The sequence below is a fragment of the Protopterus annectens genome, chromosome 4.part1 (genome assembly GCF_019279795.1).
Source record: "Protopterus annectens isolate FY-2018-M chromosome 4.part1, PAN1.0, whole genome shotgun sequence".
Taxonomy (NCBI): domain Eukaryota; kingdom Metazoa; phylum Chordata; order Ceratodontiformes; family Protopteridae; genus Protopterus; species Protopterus annectens.
The window spans coordinates 882,480,654-882,496,836 of NC_056734.1; positions in this window are offsets into that span (position 1 = coordinate 882,480,654).

Here is a 16,183-nt window from a genome sequence, read left to right on the forward strand (position 1 = left end):
TGCTGACTGACTGTTGTCTCCTAGACCTTTTTCTGTTTCTGTTCCAGGTGTCTGTATGTCCACACTGTGGGGACCTGGTGCCATTACAATGGCTCAAGATGGAATGATGGCAACACAGAAATGTGACTTTGCCAAGGTACAGCTGTAAATGTGCATGATTACCTATGTGCATATGTGTAGAACAGTGTGTCGGGGACAATGAGGGCAGACAGCGTAATCTTGCATGCATACCCCTTGATATAGCCTGCTACTCTAGATACATGTCACATGGGAGTTCAGTAAGATCATAGGTTCGTAGGATCATAAAAGGTTACTAGAGTAATGGCCCTGGGTCCCTTACAAGCCTAGCCATTAGTTTATCCCCAACAGAATCATCACTCAGCACCTTTTGCCCCTGTCATCGAGGGACACAGGTAGGGCCCCTGGCACAGATTTTTGGTTTCCCAGTCACTCATCACAGTTGCTCTTGTACAGGGTCTGCATGGTACTCTGTTTGACATATAGGGGAAATGCATTCCTGAGACAGGGCAGCATCTGGGAGACAAACCTGTCTCTCGAGCAGATTCTGTTGATGTTGCACATCAGATTCAGGCCTGTCATGCTGGTAATGTGTGAGGAGTTAGACAAAAATTTATATGGTACAGCTGTTGAATGGCAGAGTCCAACATTGCCTTGTAGGCGTAACAAAGCAAACCTCTGAGAAACCTGTCCGATACTGAATGGAGCATTACTGATTCGAGCCTGTCTACATGGGACAGGTGTTGGAGGCCATGGATTACCTTTGCGGGCATTACCATGGTCTTTCCAGTTGGTGCAGATGTCCAGATAGGTACATATCAAACAGGGTGTTGTACTACGTTATTGGTCTACTGACTGAGGGCTTTACAGAGGTAATGACCCCTTTTTTTCTGAATGCAATCCCTATACCTATGAGGCAAGAGAACCACGTACAAGGCTATTCTGATCACTACCACTATATGATGCTTGAATGTGACAATACCAACATGAGTACCCAGGTCTCTCAACAAAGGTTGCATATTTAGGTGGTTGCCATTGATGTGGCAAACAATGGGGACATGTTCTAGCCAAATTATATGATGGTATAGACTTCTGCATTTAGTTTGAGGCCAGGACCTTGCACCAGTCTGTACTTGATGTAAGACCCTGTTGCAGTGTTTTAACTTCATTTAGTGGGTCAATGACAGACAGCACACAACTTACAGTTGCCACAGCCTTGGTCAGTACTTACAAATGTGGTGATGGCGGATAGCATTCATGCCTAGATAAATGTGGGTTATTTAGGGGCAGCAGCTGATCACAGGGCCTCAGAATGTATACATATTGTACACACACAGAGAAGACAGACTAGGGTTGCCACCTTATCAAATGACCAAATTTGGGACACATCTTGTAATATCGTGAGAGATGGCCGGACAAGCCATACCCAGGGCAAGTGCAAAGAATAGGATTTTGCTTTTTTTTTCCAGTATGACAGCTTATGTTTGTAGCATTTACCTAGAGTATGCTATTTCCCATAACATTAAGGTGTTTGTGATGTAAAATGACTGCTTTATGCAACTATTATACAAATGTAGGAAATGTTTGTTGCCCTACACTCTCGGGGTGTAAGAATTGTTTTAGTTGTTTGCACAGGGTACACCTGGCCAAAGATGGACTACAATCTGCATGGTGGGACAGGTGGTAGTCCTAACACAGTCACACTTCTGCAAGAGGATATATGTACACACACACACACACACACACACACACACACACACACACACACACACACACACGCACACGCACACACACACACACACACACACACACTCACACACACACACACACACACACACACACACACACACACACACACACACACACACACACATACACACACAATCACACTTATGAGCTGCCCTTGTTGAGAGTAGAACTCCTACCTGTTTAGTTGTACATACTATTGTGCTACATACATATCACACACACCACAGAGTTTATATGTTTTTGCAGTGTCTGCCACTACCATTTGGGTGGATGACATCATTTGCAGGCACTGTAAAGGTTGCCATTGTGGGGGTCAACAGGTTTGCACAGGCCCTTAAAATGGTATAACTATTATACACACCCACCCACACAAACACATACAAGCACACACACACACACACACACACACACACACACACACACACACACACACACACACACACACATACACACACAAGCATACACACACACATACAAACACACATACACTCACAGAGTTGCCAGTTTTGAGATAAGAACTCCTGCCTATCTAGTTGTATACACTATAGTACTATGTATGTATTGGATGTACCATAGTGATATTGTGTCTAGACAGTATCTAACTGTGTTTCTAAGGTGGATGACATCAGTAGGCCCTAAATTGGTTGCCAGTGGGGCGGGTTAGCAAGGTGGCACAGGCCATCAAAATGGTACAACCATCACAAATGCACAGGCAAGACAGCCACACTGCTACACAGGTTATGCTTACACACACACACACACACACACACACACACACACACACACACACACACACACACACACACACACACACACACACACACACACACACACACACACACACACACACACACACACACACACACACATATATATTATATATATATATATACACACACACACACACACACACACACACACACACACACACACACACACACACACACACACACTCACACACATACGCATATATATATAGGTGTATATACTATACTGCTACATAGTTATTGCATGCGCCACAGAACTTATGTGTCTGGAGGGTCTCTCACTCTCTCTCTCTCTCTCTCTCTCTCTCTCTCGCTCACTCTCTAATTCTCTCTCTTGCTCTCTCTCTCTCTCACTCTCTCTCTCTTTATGTTACATATATGTATATGTATATATATATATATATATATATATATATATATATATATGTATATATATATATATATATATATATATATATATATATATGTATTTAAAACTTTACAGGTCTATATCTAGATCCCCACCCATGGCTAACCAAAGACACCAAACTACTAATGAGGCATACAGATAAAGTCTGGTTGACATGCCATACATCCAAAGACAAAACTGACCTCTTAACTTTTCAACAACTAAGAAACTTAACAAAGAATCAGATCAAAAAAGACAAACAAATGTACTTCCTGTGCTGTCAACAAGAACACCAAAACAACCCCCAAAAATTCTGGCAATCCATCAACCAGCTCATTATCCCTGGATGCACCTCTATGCCTCCTCCTATCATTTCAAACAACCCTGACCCTATTTCAACTCAATTCAACTCCCACTTCATAAACACCATCACCTCCTTACTAGGCAACCAACCAACCCGTCCACTTTCTGTCCCCACACCTGCCCTAGATATTCAAAACCCCTTCTCCTTCACGCCTGTACAAACTAACTATATAAAGACTCTCTTAACCAAACTTAAACCTTGCTGCATAGCTGCAGACAAACTCCCAAATTAATTTCTAAAACTTGTTGCTTCTTCCATCACTTACCCCATTTCAATCTTGATTAACCACTCTATTAAAGAACAGGTTCTACTTCTATGGAAATATATCACATTGTAACCCTCCTCACAGGTGGACCCTCCAAAGAACTAGTTAACTATTGACCCATAGCCATCCTATCTCCCACTTGCAGAAAATAATAGAAAAATGTATCCACAACCAACTCATTAGCTACTTCCTTAACAATAACCTTCTATCCAGTACCCATCATGGCTTTAGGGCTAAAAATAGTACCAGCACTGCCCTTCTAACCTTTAGTAAAACCATCCATCATCTTATGAATGAAGGCTAGCTTGTTTCTTCCATCTTTCTTGTTATGTCCAATGCCTTTGACACTGCATATCACCAACTACTACTTAATAAACTGTCTTGCCTCAGTCCTTCATCACTAACCTGGTTCCTTAGCTATCTTTACAATCAATAACAGGCTACAAAATCTCTTCCCCCCCTACTCCCCATGTCCATAGGTATACCCCAAGGTTCTATACTTGGTCCTCTTCTCTTTATCATATTCACAAACAACCTTAGTTCAGCTACTCAACAAGCCTCCATAGTATAGTATGCCAATAATGCTACACTAATCTCTGCCCCCTCACCCCAAGAATTAGAACTAAAAAATGCAATCATTTCTTCAGGACATTGAAACATACCTCTTTCAACACCTACTCATTTTAAATCCCAACCAAACTAAAATTATATTCTTCAATAACCCATCCCTTATCTCACTGACCTCAGCAAATGGAACTAAGATAGCCCCCACAAACCACACTAAACTTTTAGGTGTTACCATAGATGAGAACCTCAAATCTGATACATATATTACTCACACTATCAAGAATGTCCACATCAAACTAGGTGCCCTATTCAGGGCCAAACCGTACTTAACTCCCAATGCCAGGCTAGCCACTGCAAGCACACACCTGCTATTCACCCTCCTGTATGGCTCTCTCATGTTCACTAATCTTTGAAAATCAGACTCAACAACCTAGAATCATGCTACAACAAGATTGATAAACATGCTGCCATTCAACTACACAGATCTCACCACTGTGTAGCTCTCTCCTAGTTAAACTGACTAGAGCTCCCCAACCTTTTACCACTTAATCAGCTAACCTTAGCCCACAAAATAATATATCTCCCCAGAGCCTGCCCTGCAATCTCCCACTTAGTCCAACCTAGAAATAATCTTACATCTCTCAGATCTTCTAACAAACTTTTACACAAGGTCTCCAACTTCCACAACTGTCATGGAGACTCCATCTACTCACACAAAATAGTCAAACTCTGGAACACTCTTCCAGAGACAATCAGTTCAAAGAACTCCTAAAGAAACATCTGACAAATCATTGACTGTGCTGTTGCCACTGTTCTGGATAATTATTGACCCACTTCTATTTCTATTCTCATCATAACTGCTATCCTCAGTTGTCTTATTTATATTGTCTTAAAATCCCAGTACTGTATTGTGCAACTGCTTGGTTTGTGCTGTTGCTTGTATTGCTTTATCAACTGTACTGTATAAATGCCTTTATTGTTTGCAAGAATTGTTGTTTTTTACTACTTTTCTCCCTGAGTCTCCACTGAAAATGGGCCCCTGGCCCAGTTGGACACTACCTGGTAAACAAATGTAATAAATAAATAAATAAAATAATACAATATCTTATATGTGCTACATACTGATAGATAATGGTAATCTTGCCTGATTGGGATAGGGAGAGACAGTTAGGTATACATAGCTGTCTGTATGCACAGAGATATATGGACACCTCAGTTCTATAGTCAGATGTGGCGTCTGACATGGGCTGACATTAGGTAAGTGTAGGGGCATGCCCAGAGTGACCATCAGTACTTAAATGGGGACTCCAGGCCATACCTACTTGTACCCCAGTCCGGGATTTTGTGTGGTACAGCCAATTGTCTTCAGCACCTGATTGTTGTTTTTTACTCCTGTGGAGCTTTTCTCCCCAGGTCTCTGCTGAAAATGGGCCCCTGGCCGAGTTTGACACTACCCAGCAAACACATGTAATAAATAAATACATAAAATTATACAATATTTTATATGTGCCACATACGGATAGATAAGGGTAATCATGTCTGATTGGGATAGAGAGAGACAGTTAGGTAACATAGCTGTCTATATGCACAGAGATATATGGACATCTCAGTTCTATAGTCAGATATGGTATCTGACATGGGCTGAAATTTGCTAAGTGTAGGAGCATGCCCATAGTGACCATCAGTACTTAAAGGGGGACTCCAGGCCAGGCCTACTTGTACTCTAGTCCAGGATTTTGTGTGCTACAGCTAGTTGGCTTCTGCACCTGATTAAACAGCCCAGCACCTCCATGATATAATGCTTGAGGGATTTCCTGGCTATGTGCTGTCTGTAATATCTGACTCATATCTAGAGTGTGTACAGAGTGTATTAGACTGAGCAGGGTTTTGCATCATATGTCTGGTACATTTTATATAGCAATGTGATTTCCTGGTACATCAATGGCAGATCATTATAGAGTAATGTGAGGAACCGCTGACAGACATTTGGGTTACTGACTCCATACACTGCTGGGAACGCATGCTGCTGCATGAATTGTTCTATTCTGCACTTTCTACATTTGTCTGGCCAGTAGTTCCTCCTTCTGCTTATATGTGGGCCTTTGTCCTGCCTTGCTCCAGTTCCTGGTTTTCTCCAAAGTCACTGTTCTATGTAGTTGTAGGTATGCTGTGACTAGGGTATGAGATGTAACAACACACACAGGGTTACAGACTTCACATCTCTGACTGTACCTGTTTTGCAGGATGTCCAGCATTGCGTCCATATGACTGGTCTGGTCCTCAGATGATTTCTGTTGTACTGTTATTATAAAGTTACATGGTGACAATACCTCTCAACCTCTTAGAGCCAGAAATCTGGACAAAGCCATACATAAAAGTAGGACACAGGCCCAAATATGGGGACCAGTTTTTAATATTGCTCTTACAAACTTAGACAGTTGGTAGAATAATAGGTTTTGTATGAACACAACTGTTCTGATGGGTATGAAGTCTGAATCTCAACTGTATGTCATTATTTTCTCATGTCAACCTTTATTGATTTGCCACTAGTTTGCCAGAAAACTGCAATATTCTGAAAAATGGACCAAAAATATGAGGCAAAAATGTGGACATTCTGTGACACTCTGTACATTTGAGGGATATGACAGTGCCCACAGACTTGTTGTAAGTACTGACACAGTTATGTGATGGCCTTTATATCTTGGTGCTACTCTGACTTGTTATGACCTGATGATCTACTAGCCACTATCTGGGTTACTCAGAGTTGTGTACTGTCCATATCTGTGGTCCCCTGTCTCTCCATTTTCTCTGGCTTTGTCTAGCTTTCTTACAGTAACAAATAGTGACATATAGATAGTGTGTGGAACTCCTACATAGCTGCAGCTCACATGCGAAGTAGTAGGTTCATCCAGTCTTGAACCCTGAACACAATCAGCCATGGTAATGTACTCAGCACAGTAAGCCACATCAGCCACCAGAAGGTGCATTTTAATTCCTGACACTATCAACCACAGTATACATAGCATATTGGCCCCAGCATATTGTGGAAATGGAACATGTCACCAGGTTGATGTGACAGCCCTTGGATAGTGTGGTCTGCTGGTATTACCTTGCAAACATAATGCTACTGCAGTTGTATGGGAACACGGGTGTGTTTGGGGTAGGGTCTTTAGCATTGACAGTCAAGCATCTGTCCCAGGACCCTGCTGTTTGTAATTATCTCACATAGTGCAGTGAGTTTTGCTGGCTTGGGACCTACTATTATGGGGTGGCCAGTATTGGGCAAAGAGTTCCTGTTGTCCCACATAGCTGTCAGCTGTCTGCAGCTATCCCGGCAGCCCACTCTATTCCCTTGCATACATGCGGCAGGTCCATACATATACTACACATAGTCTAGTACTCTATACATTTGTTGTACAGAAGAGTGACTTACCGTGTGCCTGCAGCAGTTGGAAGAACACTGCTTTAGGGCTGACTCTGTCAGATGCATTCAGTACACAGCCAGTACATGGTATGGTACAGGTTGTATGATGTGTCTGGCATCCTTTTTACTATGTATTTGAGTCAGAGTGAAGTGTCAGTCCCTAGGTCCCTAGGATGTCAGTGCATGTACTATGCATTTCGTCTTTGCCAAGGCCAGGGCATACTGGGGATGCCTACATCTGCCTACAGGGACAGGCACAGGGGGTTCCTGCTCTGAGTCCCCCTGTAGCTGTGGGGACCTTGGTAATCATGGGGAGTTGTGTGCCCCTTCCCTGTGATGTTCCTGTTGCAGCTGTTACTGCAGGATCTTATTGTGTAGCATGGCACATACTGTGAACATGTGTGCAGATATGGCTGGAGAATACTGCAGGAAACCACCAGATATATTGAGGCAGTGGAACCGTGCCTTGAGCAGCCCAAACACACTCTCTATGATGTTCCTAGTTTGTGCGTGTGCCTCATTATGGCATTCTTTGGTAGGTGTGTGAGCATTTCTTATGGGTGTCGTCAATCACAGTTCCAGTGTATAGCCAGCATCCCCCAGTAGATGGCCATACAGGATGCCCCCCCCCCCGGCAAATGCCTGGTACAGCTGTGATGTGTGGTAGATGTGGGAGTCACGATAACTGCCAGGGCTGCAAGCACAGACATTGATGATAATGCTCTAGGCATTGCACATGACCTGACAGTTGATGGAGTGATACGCCTTGCGGTTGACGTAGACTCTACCTTCCTAACCAGGTGGTGCTTTGATGTGCACATGAGTGCAGTCTATGGGACCCTATATCTCAGGGTTGTGTGCTACATGGTGGAAAAGATGCATATTGCTGGCCCTCTTCTCAGGTATGTGAGGTAAATATATGTGCTCACTGGCATGTGTTTACATGGCAGCCAGGAGGTGGTGGACTACTCTGAATGTAGATGCCTATGAGACCCCATCATGTCCCCAGTAGGTCTTTGAAAAGTACCTGTAGCTAGTATTCCTAGGGCTACACATACCTTTGTTTCCACTGGGATGGGTTTCCCTCTGTTGACTCTGGGTCTGTGTTGAGGGCGGCAGATCCCAGTGAGTTCTTATAGCATGTCCCTGTCCACCCTGTAGCACTCTATCTCTAGCTCAAGTAGCTCCTGGAAGGTTACTCTGGGCCTGAACACTCTTCTTCTTCTCAGTCTAGGCCTATTGTCAGCATCAGCACTGACCTCAGCCTATAACACATAGAGATGTAACAGAGCAGCAGCAGCCCCTATCATTTGTCAGTTAAAATTCCCAAGTGTGTACTCCAATGGTGTAGAGTATGTTGGAAAATCAGATTGTAGGGTGTATGCATACTTTATAGTGATGTGTTGCAGATGCAGCCTGAGTGATTGGCTAACTATCATGCATTCCACCTGCCAGGTTTATCATTGAAGGTTTTGTATGGCCCAGTTTTAGTGGAACAGGGCTTATCAGCCATTTATATATATATATTTTTTAAATTTCTTTCACTGCTAAGCACTACGGGGCTGTGTACAAGCTGGGGGCATTAGTATTAACAGTGCTCAGCAGTCTGGACACACCCCCATGCACAGGCACACTCAGCTTAGCTTAAACCAGCTAAAACACACACCACGGGGCTCAACACAGCTTAGCAGCAGAGGAGACAGCCAATGCTTAGCTGTGCTTAGCTGAGTGCAAACAGGTGCCTCTGAACTCCAATCCACTTAAACCTAGCATGGGACATCTCCTTTTGATGTCAGCTACTTGTCTACTACTACCTACATGGTTCTAGCCCTACCAAGGGTTGTATCTGTAGACACAGTAGCCTCTTTTGCTATACAGTAACCCCAGCTCATTTGCATACAGTTACTTGAATATACCCTGGAACTTCACTACTCCAGGGCCTGCCTCCTTAGCAACCACTGACACCTGCCATTGTGCACTCTGCATGCAGGGCACTATAATGCATTATTTCTGCAAATGTGTTATTTTCAGTTTTTCAACATTTTAATTATTATTTTTTTGCATAATGGCATGTTTGTGGGTTGCTGCACACCATGCGAACATAATATATGCATTAAAAAAAAAAAAAAAATATATATATATATATATATATATATATATATATATATATATATATATATATATATTATATATATATATATATATATATATATATATATATATATATATATATATATATATATATATACATATATTAATGATTTGCATTGCTTTATGGACTCACTGGCCATAATTTTGGCCATTTGCATGCTTACAGTACAATATCTAACCTTCTTGTTGGCTTTTGCAGACATTGTTTACATTTTACATTTCTGTTTTTTCTTCTGTGTACATTTTTGACATCAACACAGCACCTACACGGGTACCTTTCTGCTTAGTGGATCACAAATCACCCTCATTAGCATGAGTTTCACCATCTTATGAGGTGATTTGCATTGCATGGACACTTCCTTGTCCGCACATTTGTGCATGCCCCTCTGCTCTGTTTATTGGATCACTTGGTGGCCAGTTTCCATGTTGAGGCCATGCCACTATGCCTACATGGAAAATCACTCCTTGTAGGCTTTATTGAAATCCCCCTTATATTTATATCTATATCTATATCTATATCTATACCTATATCTATATTAATAGGTTCATAGGTTCATAGGTTGGTACTAGGCTATCAGCCCTAGGGCCTATACAAGCCTAGCCATAACAATTCCCTGGCTATTTCTTCCCACATTATTTACTTTCCTGGACCCCTGTCTAGCAGGGCGACTGACATGATCTCTGGGGTGAATTTCCTTTCTCCCATCCAAACGTCAAGGTTCCTCTTGAAGAGGTCCAAAGAGGTACTCTGCTTGACATGTATGGGCAATCTATTCCAGAGTCTGGGGAGTCTCTGGGTCAGGAACCTATCCCTCCAGCATGTTTTGTTTATTGTGATGACAAGGTTTAGATCCCTGGAGCATGTAGCTCTGAGGGATTGGGATTTCTTTAAGTGTAGCATGTCCAACAGCTCTGGGTTTGACATGGCCTTGTATGTTAAGCAGAGATCGCCTCTGAGTAGATATGCGACAGAGTATAGCTGGAGTTTTTTAAGGCGGTCAGCGTAGGGCATCTGCTTTAGGCCTGTGATTCTTTTAGTGAGGTATTTCTGAGGCCTTTCCAGTTGTTGCAGATGTCTTGAGAGGTACATACCAAATGGGGTGTTGTATTCTATAATGGGTCTAATGAGGGATGAGTACAGTGGGACAATGACCTCTTTTTTTCTGGATGAAAAGCCCTTCATGATGAGGTGTGCCACATAGAAGGATTTCCTGACTGTTGTGGCAATGTGGTTATCGAAGGTGAGACCACATTTGTTGACTGGTATTGTCCGACTGAGCTGAAGAGCCCTTTTTCAGTGGAGGCCTGGGGAGAAAAGCTCCAACATATTATACAATTTTCATTATAAATTAGCATTAAACAGCAATGCTACAGGATTATTACAAGGCATTAAGTAGCAATACAATGTTATACAGTGTCAATAATCAGGAGCATAGCATAAATATTTCAAGATGTATAAAAAGAAATGTCATTAAGATGAGTATAGATTTTGGGTTAAGTGGTTACAAAAACCCAGTTTTATCATGATGTAGTTGCATGAAGGCAAGACAATTACAATAGAATGTTTCTCTAAGGCAATTTGCTTAATAGATTTTAGAAGACAGTAGAAAGAGTAGTCAAGGAAGATTAGAGAGAGCTAGTGAGAAGAGTGAGTTAAGGGGAGAAAGTAGATTAAGGTATGAGAAGTAGGGGATGTTTAAGGAGGGAGAGTGTAATGGCAGGACCAGTGACTTTTAAAGTGCTCTTTGGTGGCTGTCTTAAATTGTTTAGGATGTGTAAGGGTCCTGATTTCAAGTGGGAGCCTATTCCAGGCAATAGAGGGGTGATAGCTGCGCATGTTGCATCCAAATTTAGACTTGGGTTTGTAGATTTGTAGTAGGTCTTGGTTAGAGCTTTTGGGGATGTCTGGAGGGAGAATAATGGGAGATGAGAGGGGATAGTGCTGGGCAGTAGGAAGGCTGGTATAGGATAGAATGGATGATCTGGAGCTGAGAGAGAAGAAGCTGGTGGGGTAATTCAAGCCAGTTTAGGTGTATTCGAGAGAGACAGTGATGGGATTTGTAGGTTTGTTGGGCAGCAAATCTAGCTACCTTGTTGTAGGTAGATTAGAGTTTGGTCAGGAGTGCTGATTTAAGATTTGTGAGAATTTGAGAATTGTACATTAGATTGGGTAGAAGGTAGGTAACAGAGAGAGTAATCTTGGCTTCACAGGTAAGGAATTTCTTGTTACGGTAAAGGAGCCCTAGTTTTGAATGAGTCTTTTTGATACAGTTATTAACATGCAAGTCAAATTTAAGCTGATTGTCGATGGTTACGCCTAAGAGCTTAATACTGGATTCTACCTGAATGGGAGTGTTATTAAGGGACTGTATGGAGAAGGAGGTTTTAATATGGTTGAACTTTTTAGGTGGGAAGAGTAACAGCTTTGTTTTTTAGGGTTAAGGATGAGCTGGTTGTTGGACAGCCATGTTTCAAGTAAGATAAAAGATGCCTGAGTAGCTGAGATAAGCTTAGAGGGAGAGTTGGCTGTGATGATGACTGTAGAGTCATCTGCATATTGCACTAAAGATGTATGGAGGTATAGCGCTGATTAGTAAAGATATTAAAAAGTAAACGCCCTAGGATAGACCCTTGAGGTACACCCATTTTTACAGGGAGAGGAAGGGAGAGTGCAGAGTGCCATCTCACTGATTGAGATCTATCAGTGAGGTAGCTGGAGAACCATGCAACAGTATCAGTGGAGAAGTTGAGGTTATGCAGTTTGTGCAGCAGAAGAGAGTGTGAGACAGTGTCAAAAGCTTTTGAGAGATCTAAGAATAGGCAAGAAATATGTTTATGGTCATCCATGGCTATAGGGACAGTATTGAGAAAGGATAATAGAGCTATAGTGGTGCTATGTTTAGGTCTGAAGCTGTGTTGAGTGGGTGAAAGCAGGTTTTCCTGTATTAGATACTGCATAACTTGTTTATGAATACATTTTTCTAGTACTTTAGAGATAGGGGAGAGGATAGCTATAGGTCTAAAGTTGGAGATATCAGAGGAGTTACCTCCATTGTGTATAGGTACAGTATAGCATTGCTTCCAGTTGGAAGGGACTTTAGATTCAGAGACTCAGCGATTAATCAGGATAGATACAGGGAGAGCAAGAGAGTCAGCTGCTATTAAAAGAAAAGTGGAAGGAATATTGTTAGCTGATGCTGAGCATGGTTTTAATTTAGAGAGTAGAGTTTTGATGTACTAGTAGGTACAGGTTTGAGGGAGAAGGTATTTGAGGAGATAGTGTTAGGACTAGGTTCAGAAAAGTTGGAGATGTTAGTAGTAGAGGAGTTTGGGTTAGAGTTCAGTAGCTTAGATACTGCATCGATAAAATAGGTATTGAAGATCATGGCTGTTTCTTCAGATGTTTGTTATAAAAGTCCTTTTTATCTTTGTTTATGTTTTTTTTGTCAGATTTCTGAGTTCTTTATATTTTTGCAAGTCTGCAGAGAGCTTAGTTTGTGACCATTTTTTCCATAATTTGTCTTTAGTTATAAGAGTACGAGTGGCTTTTGAAAGCCACAGAGATATGGTGGATTTAATATGGACTCTGCGAGGGGGAGCAAATGAGTCTAAGATGCTAAGGAAGGTGGAGTTGAAAGCTAGAACTGCTTCTTCTAGTGGGATTTGGGTAAGAAATTTCCAGTTTACTTTAGAGAGGAGTGCATTAAAGGTTTCTGGATGGAAGTTAGAGAGTTTACGACAAGTAATAAATTTAGGAGGTTTTGAGAAGTGGGGAGTGAACCTAAGCACTTTTATAGGGGAGTGATCACTCAAGGTGTTTGGTAGGGTTTCAGGGTTATGATATATCTATATTTATATCAATATCTATATCTATATATCTTGAAACCCATGTTAAAACTAAATGCACTTATATATATCTATATTTGTATTTTATACATATATATATAGACAGATTGATAGATATATCATCTGTTTCTTTGTGTTATTTTGCTGATGGCCTTTAGCTGATTTAAAAAAATGAGTAATGTTGCTTCCGTCAAGCATAGCTGGGAGAATTGGCTTGTTGTGTTTTCATTTCCTTGTTGAGTGCATTTCATGTACAAACAAATCGCTAACTAACTAGCTAACAAACTAGTTAACTAGCCAAATAACCAACTCCCATGCTGGTGAAAAACTTAAACAAATAAATAAATAAATAAATAAATAAAAGAAACAACGATCTTCCAATTTACTAATTATGTAGTGGGGCTGTAGACTTCACTTGTTGCCAAAATAAAAACTCCCTTATATGGGATTTGAGTTGCTGCTTCAGTTTCATTTAACAATATGGTGTTTCAAATAAAAAAATTCTTTTGAGTAACTATTGCATGGAACTTAGAAAATATTTACTGCCTTAGGATCTCAAGACATTTGTCAGTTTCATGTTTTCTTAGGCTGTGTCTGCCCAAAATAGGGGCTGTCCTGCTTAAAGGAGGACAGGAGGTAACCCTGTTATATAATATCTCCTTTAATACTGTGTTCTGTGGTGTAGCCTGCTTAAAGCTCAGTAGTTTCACAGAATATGGTATATTTATTTTGGGACTGCTTGCTATGGGACAGTATGTCTGAGCACCATGTCTGTCTTTGCAGGAGATTTAAATGCTATAATTATATAAGAGTATGTGGCTAGAGCGTAGGTTAATTTGTTGTTTAAAATAAAAATGTGATTAAAAATAGGTTCCTACAGCAGTACCAAAGGAAGCCTATAAGTCATTTTAGGTCCTTAATGCTAACAGGTGTCTGTGGGCAGCCTGCCAGTTTGCACATATATAGTCCAACTGTGCACGTCCATACTCAGTTTGCAGGTGCTTTCAGAATCAATGACCTGGACATCAAATAATTGAGTTGTAGAGTCAGAATTAAGGGGAAGCAGACAGGATGTAAGTTAGTTGTAAGAGGATTTTTCTTTTCTCTTTTTTTTGACGGGGGATACAAACATGGCATTTGAATTGGACCTCTTACAAGGAATGCAGACTCATGAAGTACTGTGATTTGGTAAGTAAGTGAAAATGGTATCCAAAGTCACAGATAGTACAAATCCTGGTAGAAAAACAATTAAGAAAGCATTCCCTTTCAATGTAGTTTCTCCCTTCGAAAGATACAAAGAATGTGAAGTCACTCAGGTTTAGAGAAGATGTGGCTTGAAACCTCGTAAATAAAGAATCCCAATCAGATGCAGTGGTAGGGCATTCAGAGACGCCAGTTATTTAGTACTTTAGTACATCACCACCAGGTCTGGTACGTAAGTGACAAGTAAAAAATCATTAGTGATGAAAATGAAAAAGAGGTTGCCAAAGAGCAGTGTGCATCGTTAGGTGATATAGTCAAAGTAATTCAGGGCATGAATGTTCTATAAACAATGGAGCTAAATGTTGCAGCTGCAGTTCATAGTTTATCTGTTCACTTAAAAAACTGGCAAACTGGCAGCTTTGGGGTATGAAATTGGGGACAAGTTTACAAATTAGATTTTTTTTTGTTAATACCATGTACACAATGTACAACTTTGAAAAATTCTGCATGGACATATATTTGATATGGAAAAAAGTATGATGCAGAAAAGTAAAGTTTTTGCACTAACTACCTTGATAATTATCAATGATAATTGGGAGAAGCAGATGAGGCGAACAGGGAGGGCATACAATGAGCTGTGCTACAAGCCATGAGTTCCACTGGCACTAGACAAATTAGAGACCCCTGTAAAAACCTTGTCTTTCCTGGGACTCTAAACTGAATTAGAGACCCAAATGTTCCACCAGACTGGAGGTATATAAAGCTGAGATGAGCTAGCTGTTGAGCAAAATGAACTCCATGTCAGGGGTGATGATAGCTCTTGAAATTTGTATGTAGGGCTATTGAACCATGGGAGGAATTTATTAGATGACTGATCTGCCTAATAAAGGAGTTGGGGGGGGGGGGGCAACATAGAACCAGAATCACAAGTGCAGTCAGAGCAGAAATGTTGGCTTTGTCTGAGTTTCCTTAGAATCATAATGATTTCTTTTTCCTGCACAATGTTTGTATCAACAGCCTAGACTTAGATCTATACATCTGGACTTTAGGGCAACAAGCATGGGAGGTTACACTGGAAAGGATTTTGTTCATGGAACCTTGACTAGAAGTTGGGGGGGCAACATAGAACCAGAATCACAAGTGCAGTCAGAGCAGAAATGTTGGCTTTGTCTGAGTTTCCTTAGAATCATAATGATTTCTTTTTCCTGCACAATGTTTGTATCAACAGCCTAGACTTAGATCTATACATCTGGACTTTAGGGCAACAAGCATGGAAGGTTACACTGGAAAGGATTTTGTTCATGGAACCTTGACTAGAAGTTTAGGTATAGCTGTGGATAGTCAAGGACATCATATTCTTGGAATTGCTGTCTATATGTGAACTACAATCCTCTAACATGTGGATAATATTTTGCACTGACAATCAGGCACTAATCTATGC